General features: G+C 39.5%; 1 long non-coding RNA gene across 1 annotated transcript; it reads left to right on the top strand.

The window, feature by feature from the left end:
* Positions 1-849: 849 nt before the first annotated feature.
* LOC127339021 (uncharacterized) lies at positions 850-2,545 on the top strand. The gene is made up of 4 exons (XR_007874587.2): positions 850-1,009; positions 1,098-1,194; positions 1,360-1,436; positions 2,321-2,545. It is a non-coding gene; the product is annotated as an uncharacterized lncRNA (long non-coding RNA).
* The last annotated feature ends 8,344 nt before the right edge of the window (positions 2,546-10,889 follow it).

The following is a 10,889-nucleotide window of genomic DNA, read 5'->3' as shown; positions in this document are numbered from 1 at the left end:
GAAGAGCAACTTATAGTTCATCATACCCATCTCAATCATCTCTTCTATTCCATCATCACCTTGACCTCATGAATTGGTGATTTCTGCCACTATATTCATCTTTGTGAATATATGAATACTTCACTCACCATCTCTCTTAGTCTTGCTCTACCATTGCCTAAACCACTATCACCACCCCATCTACCTGGGCATGCTCATGCATTGTTGCATGTGGTCTATCTCAATCTTTTCAATCTTGAATTCAAATGAAAACTTCTATTCATCAACTCTACCTCGGGAATTATCTTCTTCATAAGTTGGTCTCAACCAAAGTGGTGGAAATTATTCTCATGCCACATGTCACCCTCATACTCCTTTCTATCCATATGTACCTACTCCTATTCTAATCCTCCTCAAAGTTTTCCATTGACATCTTCCACAACACCATGCCATAGCCTATGCACATGGACATGGAAGTCTCTCACACATTGTTCACTTGTTCTTGGCAAAATTGGAGCCGACCATTGAGATTGGCATGACAATTTCGGCCAGCCCTCCCTCCTCACTTTCTTCTCTTGCAAGTCTTGCCTCCCAACTACCCCAACAATTAAATGGGCAGCCACCTTCCTTGGCCAATCACAAAGGAGGCAGCCAACTCACTCTCCCTCTATAAAAGCTCCTTGGCCGGCCACCACCTCCACCTTTGGCTTCATTTTCACTCCCCACTCACTCCCCCACCTTATCTACACCCTCATAACTCTCTTCTACCTCTCTCCCACGAAAATGCTGCTGCCCCTTGCTCCCATGGCCGGCCATGTCCATGGAAAGCTCACCAAGATGCAGCTCCTTCCTCCCTCAAGCTTCCTCTCACCATGAGAGCATCTCTCTCACTCTCTTCTCCTCTAACCTTTGATGAATCCAGCTCTCTTTCTCCTTTCTCCTCTCACTAGATTGGATCTTGATGCAGGTGCATGTTGGTCCAAGCATGGAGAAGGTTGAGCAATCCTCAGATCTGAAACTCTTGACCAAAGTTCGTCCAAAACCTTGCAGTAATTCCTGTATCTTGCTGTTTCAGATTCTGGTACGAATTTGTAAAATCCGCAAAATCTTGTGTGCAGATCCAAATCGAGTGATTCAAATTTCCACAGATAGGTATTGAAAAGATCTACAACGTGGCATTGGTCTCATCCTCAAATTCGTTACGGATTTTGCATGGTAAATAAAGTTCTGCAAACATGCAGAATCACTGTTTGTTAGATTTCTTCCGTTTTACAAAACCTTCTTGAGTAAACTCAACTGTGGGTGAAAGCCCTCTCCAGTACCTTCATTTTGGCGGTGGTTTCACTTCGATTGACCTCCTGAAACTGAAATGGTTCACAGATCAAAATCTGGTCAGATCTGACTTTGTCGAATTAAACCAGGAGCTTGGAGACGAATTTTTGAATGAAACCAACTGGGTAAGAACCACCTATTCAATACCTTTCAGATGCAGCAGACCTCATATTTTTATGGGTTGTGTATGATTTTTGATGAATTAAACTTGTTCTGTATGTTCTGCAGACATGGCTGTTAGCTTTTAATTCATCAAAAATCCATTTTTGAACCTAATTGAGTGATTCCACTTCTGTAGGATTACTGAATGTTTTCTTAATCACCTCAAACAAGTTTCAAAATTTTATCTGTTCTGTAACTCCAGAGAGGAAGAAAATGGTACAGACATGCAGTAAATTTGTAAATCCATTTGTGAGAGTTTCAGAAATAATTTGAACCCAAATCCAATTGTGTATGCATCTCTGTTTAATTACCTTTCAAATGCAAGTGGCCTCATATTTTTAGGATTTCTCTACGATTTATGGCTTACAGATCTTGTTTTCTGGACAGTCAGATTCAAAGAAATTCCTAAAATTGTAGGTTTAATATTTTTGGGTGATTCTAATTGGGTTAGTCTTGTATTAGTACTGGCTATATAGGAAAAATATTATTAGTCTCTGTTCATACATATTTGTTACTGTTAGTAATGTTTATATGTGACATGCATTGTTGAAGCAAAACTTTTCGGTTTATTTAAAACCCTTGACCAACTCTTTTTAGTAGAGATGGGCAACCCTTGTTTTATGCTTGCAAAATAAAACCTCTGCAATCTAACATTAGCTCTTTTGTTTTGCTTAAGTTCTTAAATGATGTGGAATATGGTTTGCTTCCTATTTTGGATGTTGTGTTATGTGAGCAAACTAAGTTAGGAAAACTGTTTTCTACTTTTACAAAAATGTTAGAAAATGTTTTGTGAACGTATTTGATGTCAAACTAATGCTCTTGTCCTCTTTATGATGTTATCTACCAGGGGATGTTTGGTTTATACCATGGTGATAACCGAGAGAGGCAATTGCTAAGTCATGGCACTCTCATACCTTCACTAGGTAAATAGATTGGGTTCTCTTTTAGTTGCTTTGTAGTACCTATAAGTCTTTTGTATGTTAGCCCTTAGTAAAGTGGTTAGCTATTGATTGTTGAATGTTGCATGCTTGTTATGTTTGGAGCAATGTGATTGATTGTGTTCCTTTTATATTTTCCGGCGATAGATGCGAACAATTCCGGAGAAGAAGTGGAATCGGACGAGGATTTTATTTATATATGTTGTTGGGATTCTTATATTGATGAAGTTGAAGAAGTACAGGGACAAATAAGCCAAGGCAAGCCATCTTTTGATCTCTGATTTGGTGTCTAGTTGGATGTCATTTGTTGATGTCCAAAGCACCTTATTTCTATGTGTGTTATTCTCTCTATTTATGCCATCTATGTGTGATTGCAAGTGGGGTATTCCCTATTGGTGATACTCCACTATTGTCCTTGTGTTATGGGATGCATGGTATCATAGCCGTGCTATTCCACTTGGTTATCTTGTGTGCTCAACATGAGCATGCTCCATCTCAAGATAGTAACTTACATCACACCCACCACTTGTGTAGTATAGAGGTATCAATGTCATGATCTTGGTGTATTCTCAACTTGAGAGGAGTATGCCGTGTACCCATTGGAGAGTATGTTGGATAGTGATACTCCACTATCTAAGTTATATTTTTAGCACCACCAATCTGAAAGTATAATCCTTCTTGTGTTGTCTTAATACATGCTTACCTTAAGCAAGTATGATCCACTCCATTACCACCTTTTTACACCGTCTATGGCGTGATGACTCTCATCTCGGCCGTAGTGCAATAGTAGTTCAACTCATGAAACTATAGGTTGGGAACCCCTCAAGGCTTACCTTGTTGTAAATGTTTTATGAAAACCTTGGGTAAGTTAACTCTACCCGAGAGAAGGTTTTTGGAAGAGCAAATGTTTGAACAAGGTTGTTCGGAGAAATATGGTGGTTGTTGGCAAGTAAAGGAAATGTGGGTGAAATGTTTTTCAAAGGAGCACTGCGTATAAGTGTACACCAGCCCAACTTTTATCGCGCAACCACTCTACCCTGGTGTGGGACGGGGCTTAGCCCGTAGTTTGTTGAAGCTGGCAGGAGCACCCTTCACAACTTTCTAGGGAGGGTCATGACGACCTCCGACGCCGGGTTGCGCTCTGGAGGAGGCAATACACTGTCTTAACTGATAGCTGGACGACATCGAGGGTCTTCTGTCATGGCGCCGGAGATACGCTCAAAAGGAGGTATGCTGCCGGGGTGCCGGGAAGGGGTAAGCCCGCAGGGAAGGACTCGTGCCAGTGGAGATGGGCGAAAGGTTATGTCCGGGTATCCGTCGTGGCATATGTTGTTATGCGGGGATGATGCCCACACGATAGGTATCCGGATAGTTGTGGGGAAAGTGTGCAAACTCTGCAGAGTCAAATCTATTCGAATAGCCGCGTCCGCGGTCATGGACGGGTTGCAAAGGTCTACCTTTACCGGGGCTTGAGTTTTGTTTTGATAAATGCTTTGCAAAGAAAGTGTTGTGTTGGATGTACCGGAAGGGTACGAAAAGTGGGCGTGTGTTGACCATATGGAGATGGTCGTGGGAAAAATCGAGACCAAGTGGGGAACTCTTTCCTAGTGTTTCATGTAGAGGAACTCTTCTTTAACAAAGATATAGAGATGTCATAGGACTTCCCTAGTATCCCCATCACCTGAGATGGCGGTATGCTAACTCTTCTTCAATAAAGATATAGATATGCCATAGCTATCTTTTGAAGTATCTTCTTCAATAAAGATATAGAGGTGTCATAGTATCACTTTAGTGTCTCCATCAATTGCGATGTCGGGATGCTATATCCACAAGAGAAACTGATTCTCTTCCACATGCTATATCCACAAGAGAAACTGATTCTCTTCCACATGCTATATCCACAAGAGAAACTATTCTTCCTCTCTTGTCTCTTTTAGTTAGCTCTATTAGCATCTTTCTTGATGGTTTGCGAGTGCAATTCCAAATGTACTCACGGCTTTGTCCCTGGCTATTTACTTGGCCAGACTTGGAGAAACAACGACGGATGAAGAAGGAGTTGGCGACGTCTATGCGAGCTAGGAACGTCTTCCCAGTCAGTTGCCTGTAGGGTTATGGCAGATGACTTGGGTACTGCGCTGCTGAAGTGATGATGCTACTCTGATGTTTAGTTAGACCCTCCGAGGCTGTTGTGTAAGTATTGGTCATGCGACCATGTTGTAATTTTCTTATTCCGCTTTGTAATGGATGGTGTAATTTGATATCAGTTCGGTTATGTGTTCACGACACACTGATCATGGGATCGTGAACTGTATACATAACAGGGTATTTCGGACCGTTAGTCCGGGGTCCCCACAAGTTTCGCTTGGGGACAAGCGAAGTCTAAGCTTGGGGGGAGTTGATACGTCCAATTTGCATCACTATTTTATATCATAATTTGCTGTTATTCATTGATATATTTCATATTGGGACACAATACTTATGTTATTTCATCTATTTTGCATGTTTCATCATTATTGGAGGATCGAACACCGGAGCCAGGATTCTGCTGGAAAAAGCACCGTCAGAACGCAATATTTCGGAAGATCAACTCTGGAAGGAAATTATACCAAAAATCCTATTTTTCAAGATGACGAAGGAAGCCAGAAGGAGGAGCCAGGAGCAGCCAGGATGGGCCCACACCCTAGGGCGGCGCGGCCCAGGCCCTGGCCGCGCCGGCCTATGGTCTGGGGGGCCCACGACCCTTTTCGCCTCCTTTTCTTCGCCAAACCCTTCGTCCCGAAGACCTAAGCCACAGAGGGTACCTCGCGAAGAGTTACAGCCGCCTCTGCGGGGCGGAGAACACCAGAGAGAAAAGAGCTCTCCGGCGGGCAGGAATCCGCCGGGGAAATTCCCTCCGGGAGGGGGAAATCGACGCCATCGACACCGTCATCGAGCTGGACATCATCGCCATCACCATCATCATCATCTCCACCATCATCACCGCCGTCATCACCGCTGGACACCGCCACCGCCGTAGCAATTTGGGTTTGATCTTGATTGTTTGATAGGGGAAACTCTCCCGGTATCGATTTCTACTTGTTGTTGATGCTATTGAGTGAAACCATTGAACCAAGTTTATGTTCAGATTGTTATTCATCATCATATCACCTCTGATCATGTTCCGTATGATGTTTTGTGAGTAGTTCGTTTAGTTCTTGAGGACATGGGTGAAGTCTAAATGTTAGTAGTGAACTATGGTTGAGTAATATTCAATGGTGTGATATTTAAGTTGTGGTGTTATTCTTCTAGTGGTGTCATGTGAACATCGACTACATGACACTTCACCATTTATGGGCCTAGGGGAATGCATCTTGTACTCGTTTGCCAATTGCGGGGTTGCCAGAGTGACAGAAACCTAAACCCCCGTTGGTATATCGATGCAGGAGGGATCGCAGGATCTCAGAGTTTAAGGCTGTGGTTAGATTTAATTCTTAATTACTTTCTTGTAGTTGCGGATGCTTGCAAGGGGTATAATCACAAGTATGTATTAGTCCTAGGAAGGGCGGTACATTAGCATAGGTTCACCCACACAACACTTATCACAACAATGAAGATTATTTAGCCGTATGTAGCGAAAGCACTAGACTAAAATCCCGTGTGTCCTCGAGAACGTTTGGTCATTATAAGTAAACAAACCGGCTTGTCCTTTGTGCTAAAAAGGATTGGGCCACTCGCTGCAATTATTACTCTCGCACTTTACATACTCGCACTTTATTCAACTGTTACATCAAACCCCCCTGAATACTTGTCTGTGAGCATTTACAGTGAATCCTTCATCGAAACTGCTTGTCAACACCTTCTGCTCCTCGTTGGGATCGACATTCTTACTTATCGAAGATACTACGATACACCCCCTATACTTGTGGGTCATCAGGACTCCACTTTCCATGGTGATTTCTTCCGGACTTTTCTAGAACCTTCTAGAACCTGCCATAAATGCACCGGATCATTTCCAAACTTGGAATATGACTTCCTATATATGAATCTTATTCTCCGGACCATTCCGGACCTCCTCATGATGTCCTGGATCCCATCCGAGACTCCGAACAAAACTTCGAACTCCATTCCAAATTCCATATCTACTTAAACGACATCAAACCTTAAGTGTGTCACCCTACGGTTCGTGAACTATGTAGACATGGTTGAGACTTCTCTCCGACCAATAACCAATAGCGGGATCTGGAGATCCATAATGGCTCCCACATATTCAACGATGACTTAGTGATCGAATGAACCATTCACATACGATACCAATTCCCTTTGTCACGCGATATTTTACTTGTCCGAGGTTTGATCATCGGTATCATTCTATACCTTGTTCAGCTTCGTCTCCTGACAAGTACTCTTTACTCGTACCGTGGTATGTGGTCTCTTATGAACTTATTCATATGCTTGCAAGACATTAGACGACACTCCACCGAGAGGGCCCAGAGTATATCTATCAGTCATCGGGATGGACAAATCCCACTGTTGATCCATATGCCTCAACTCATACTTTCCGGATACTTAATCCCACCTTTATAACCACCCATTTACGCAGTGGCGTTTGATGTAATCAAAGTACCTTTCCGGTATAAGTGATTTACATGATCTCATGGTCATAAGGACTAGGTAACTATGTATCGAAAGCTTATAGCAAATAACTTAATGACGTGATCTTATGCTACGCTTAATTGGGTGTGTCCATTACATCATTCATATAATGATATAACCTTGTTATTAATAACATCCAATGTTCATGATCACGAAACCATGATCATCTATTAATCAACAAGCTAGTTATACAAGAGGCTTACTAGGGACTCTTTGTTGTTCACATAACACACATGTATTAGTGTTTCGGTTAATACAATTATAGCATGGTATGTAAACATTATCATAAACACAAAGATATATTATAATAACCATTTTATTATTGCCTCTTGGGCATATCTCCAACAGTCTCCCACTTGCACTAGAGTCAATAATCTAGTTTGCATTTGTAAAGATATAACACCTTGGCCTTCTGGTGCTTTATCATGTTTTGCTCACGGGAGAGGTTTTAGTCAACGGATCTGACATGCTCAGAAACGTATGTATTTTGTAATTCATTTGCGTCTCAATCGCATCACTCATTTCCAAATGAGTCAGCATTAAATATGTTTGATCTTCTGGTGGAACCTTAATTCCTCTGTCTGAAATATGTCACTAATATTGTCACACACAATATAGCTTCAAAGTTCTGACTCTGTCGGAACTACACCAAGTTCTCAAAGAACCTCTTGACTTTAACATCCTTTGTCATTGTCAAAACAATGACATATTCTGCCTTCTTTTGTAGAATCCGTCACAATATTTAGAACTCTTCTAAATCTAGCATAGACAACTTCTAGCTCATTGTGCTACCTTTTAAAACAACACTTAGTCTAATTTGAGATTGAAATTTTATTTTTATATCTGACAAAACAAATATCGGTGTAATCAACTTACAGCGATTTGTTTGTCATTTCTCCATACAAAACTATATATATATCCTTGGTTCTTCTAAAGTACTCAAGGATACTCTTACTGTCGTCCAATGATCATCTCATGAATCATTCTGGTATATGCTCATAACATTTTAGAGCACAAGATATCTGATTTTGTACATATTATTCGTGATCTAAAATCACTCATGTGTTTTTACTCATCGAGTGTCAGATACACTCAAGTCTTGTTAAACCTTCACATGACAAGAACATTTTCTTAATATTTCTATATTGAACTACTTCAATATCCATTCTATGTACTTTGACTTAAACTTATTATGTGTTTCAATCTATATTCATAGATCTTGACACTAAATATGTTTCAGTCCATATCCTTTCATTGAAATTAATTTCTCAATGAAACCTTTTAATCAAGTATATAATTACATCATTTATAACCAACTATATGTCATCTACATAAAGTATTACAAATATGTCTCAGCACTCCCACTTAATTTCTTGCAAATGCAAGCATCTTCATTGTTTCTGATGAAATCAAAAACTCTTTGACTATTTCATCTGGTGAAGATTCCAACTCCGTAATACTCACTTCATCCAATTGAAGTTCGTATACCTATCTAGTATTCTACGGACTAGCAAAACAATTGGTTGTATCTTGTATACATACTTCTGTTAAGTAGTATATTTTGCCATCCTACTAGCATATCTCATAAAAGAAATATGTAGTGATTACTAGAATAATCCACATAGACTATAAGCATTGCTATGGAAGATCTAATCTTATCGTAGTCAACTCTTTGAACTTTGTCGTAAACAATTTTTCGACAAGTCAAGCTTTCTTCAAGGATATTTCATCCAAGTCCATCAATTTCATAGATCCATTTACTTTCAAAAAACATTCATCTATCTTGGATTTCATGGCGTATAGCCATTTTAACGGAGTCAGGGCCCATCATAACTTCTTTGTTTGTAGTTAGTTTATCATTGTTCAAAATCAATCCTTTGTACACAAATCATTTATTTGATCACAAAGTAAACCATACCTACAAGGTTCAATATGTACTTCGATCTCCATGGCTAAAACACTTTGTAGTCATGGGAGCCATGATCGTCGTGGCCGCTTCCGAAACCAATTCCGATGCTGCGCTACTCTGATCATTATGCTCAGGTTCATAAACCTTATCAAATTATATTGTCCTCCCACTCAAATACTTCACTAGAAACAATTTCTTGGAAATAAGAAACATTGACAAACACTTTTGTCTTTGTCTCGTGGGAAGAATTCCCAATTAAATCTCTGGGATAACCAACAAAGACATTCATCCGATTTTGGTTGAAAACTCTTAGACCAAAATTTAAAGAAAGGACTATTAAGGTTTATACCCATGCCATAACTCGTATGGTGTCATTTCAACGGATCATGATGATGCTCTATTCAGTGTAAAAGCGGTAGTCACTAAAGCATAATCCACAAAAATATAATGGCGTCATAATATTTTATCTCATCATTAATCCAACAAGGTTTGGATACATCTCTCGAATACTATATCATCATTATGATACTCCAAGAAATGTGAGTTGTAGAACAATTTCATGACTATCTTAGATGTTCGCTAAAACTCGTAATTCAAATATTTTCACCATGATCCAATCATAGATATTTGATTTTTCTATTACGATGATTTCCACTTCATGCTGAAATTTATTTGAATCCATTCAAATGTTTCAAACTTCTTCCTTATTGAATATATCCACATATATATTCAATTCATTGTTGAAAGTTTTCATGAAGTAGAAGAATCTCCTGCACACAACTATGCTTACTGAACCACATACATCATTATGTATTTTTCCACTAAGTTTGTTGCCCGTTCAACTCTTGGCCTACGAACGGTATTTTAATCATTCTCTTTAGAAAAGATTTGCAAGCGCCAAATGATTCAAAAATCAAATGACTCCAAAAAATCCATTTGCATGGAGTTCCTTCATGCGTTCCTTTCTAACATGACCTAAATGGCGGTTCCACAAATAAGTGGAATTCGAATCATTTGCCTTATGGCATTTTAGCGTCAGTATTATGTGTGTGTGTTTCACCATTAAGATTTATAATAACTTATCCATCGTACATGGAGTAATGTCATAATTTAAACAACTCATTGTTTTCATTTGACCAGAGCAAAATAACAATTATTAAGTTCTTTATTATAAATTCTAAGGGCTAGATAGAATGCTAACGACGAACATAATAACACTTTATTTTGTTCCAGACGTGCATTCCTATCATATTCCTTGTCAGTCACTTAGGCCATTGTATTCTTGTATTGCGTTGTTTTGTATGACACTTCATACCAACCAATATGGTACTAATACCCAAGAATTTCATTGTGTGACTTAACTAGGAATACAACCATAACATGTATATCATTTATATACACCTGAGCTAGACTTTCTAGTCTTTTCTTTTCTTTTTGCCAAAATATCTTTTGCAGCTTCTCTTTTAGCTTTCCTCATTATTCAGAAAAACACTTCAACATCAATAACTTCTAGGTTTGTTGGTCAAATACCAATAACCTTGAGGTTCTTACTTTGAAGTTGATCATCATATGACAAGTGTTCTAGATTTCACTTATTAGTAACTTTGTAATACGATGAACAATTTCACTCATAATTTTATCCATCAATTCATGACAAATTTTTGAGACCATGTCTGTACATGCTAGGCTCATAAAGTTTAACCTCAGTATTCGCATGTGCAAATCTGGCTTGCACCCGTTGTAAGCACACGTAGAATCTATAACACCCGATCATCACGTGATGCTTCGATACGACGAGTCTTAGCAACGGTGTATACTAAGGATGATAACTTCATGGATATGCGAATATCGTTAGTGCCCCAATACTTGGAGGATTGTGACGCCTGGCGTCTTCAACCTTCATACATTCCCATAAAACTTATGAGTTTATGTAGTCT

This window comes from Lolium perenne, chromosome 3, assembly GCF_019359855.2.
Source record: "Lolium perenne isolate Kyuss_39 chromosome 3, Kyuss_2.0, whole genome shotgun sequence".
NCBI lineage: Eukaryota > Viridiplantae > Streptophyta > Magnoliopsida > Poales > Poaceae > Lolium > Lolium perenne.
The sequence above is the reverse complement of the archived record's forward strand: the minus strand, read 5'-3'. Positions and strand labels throughout refer to the sequence as shown.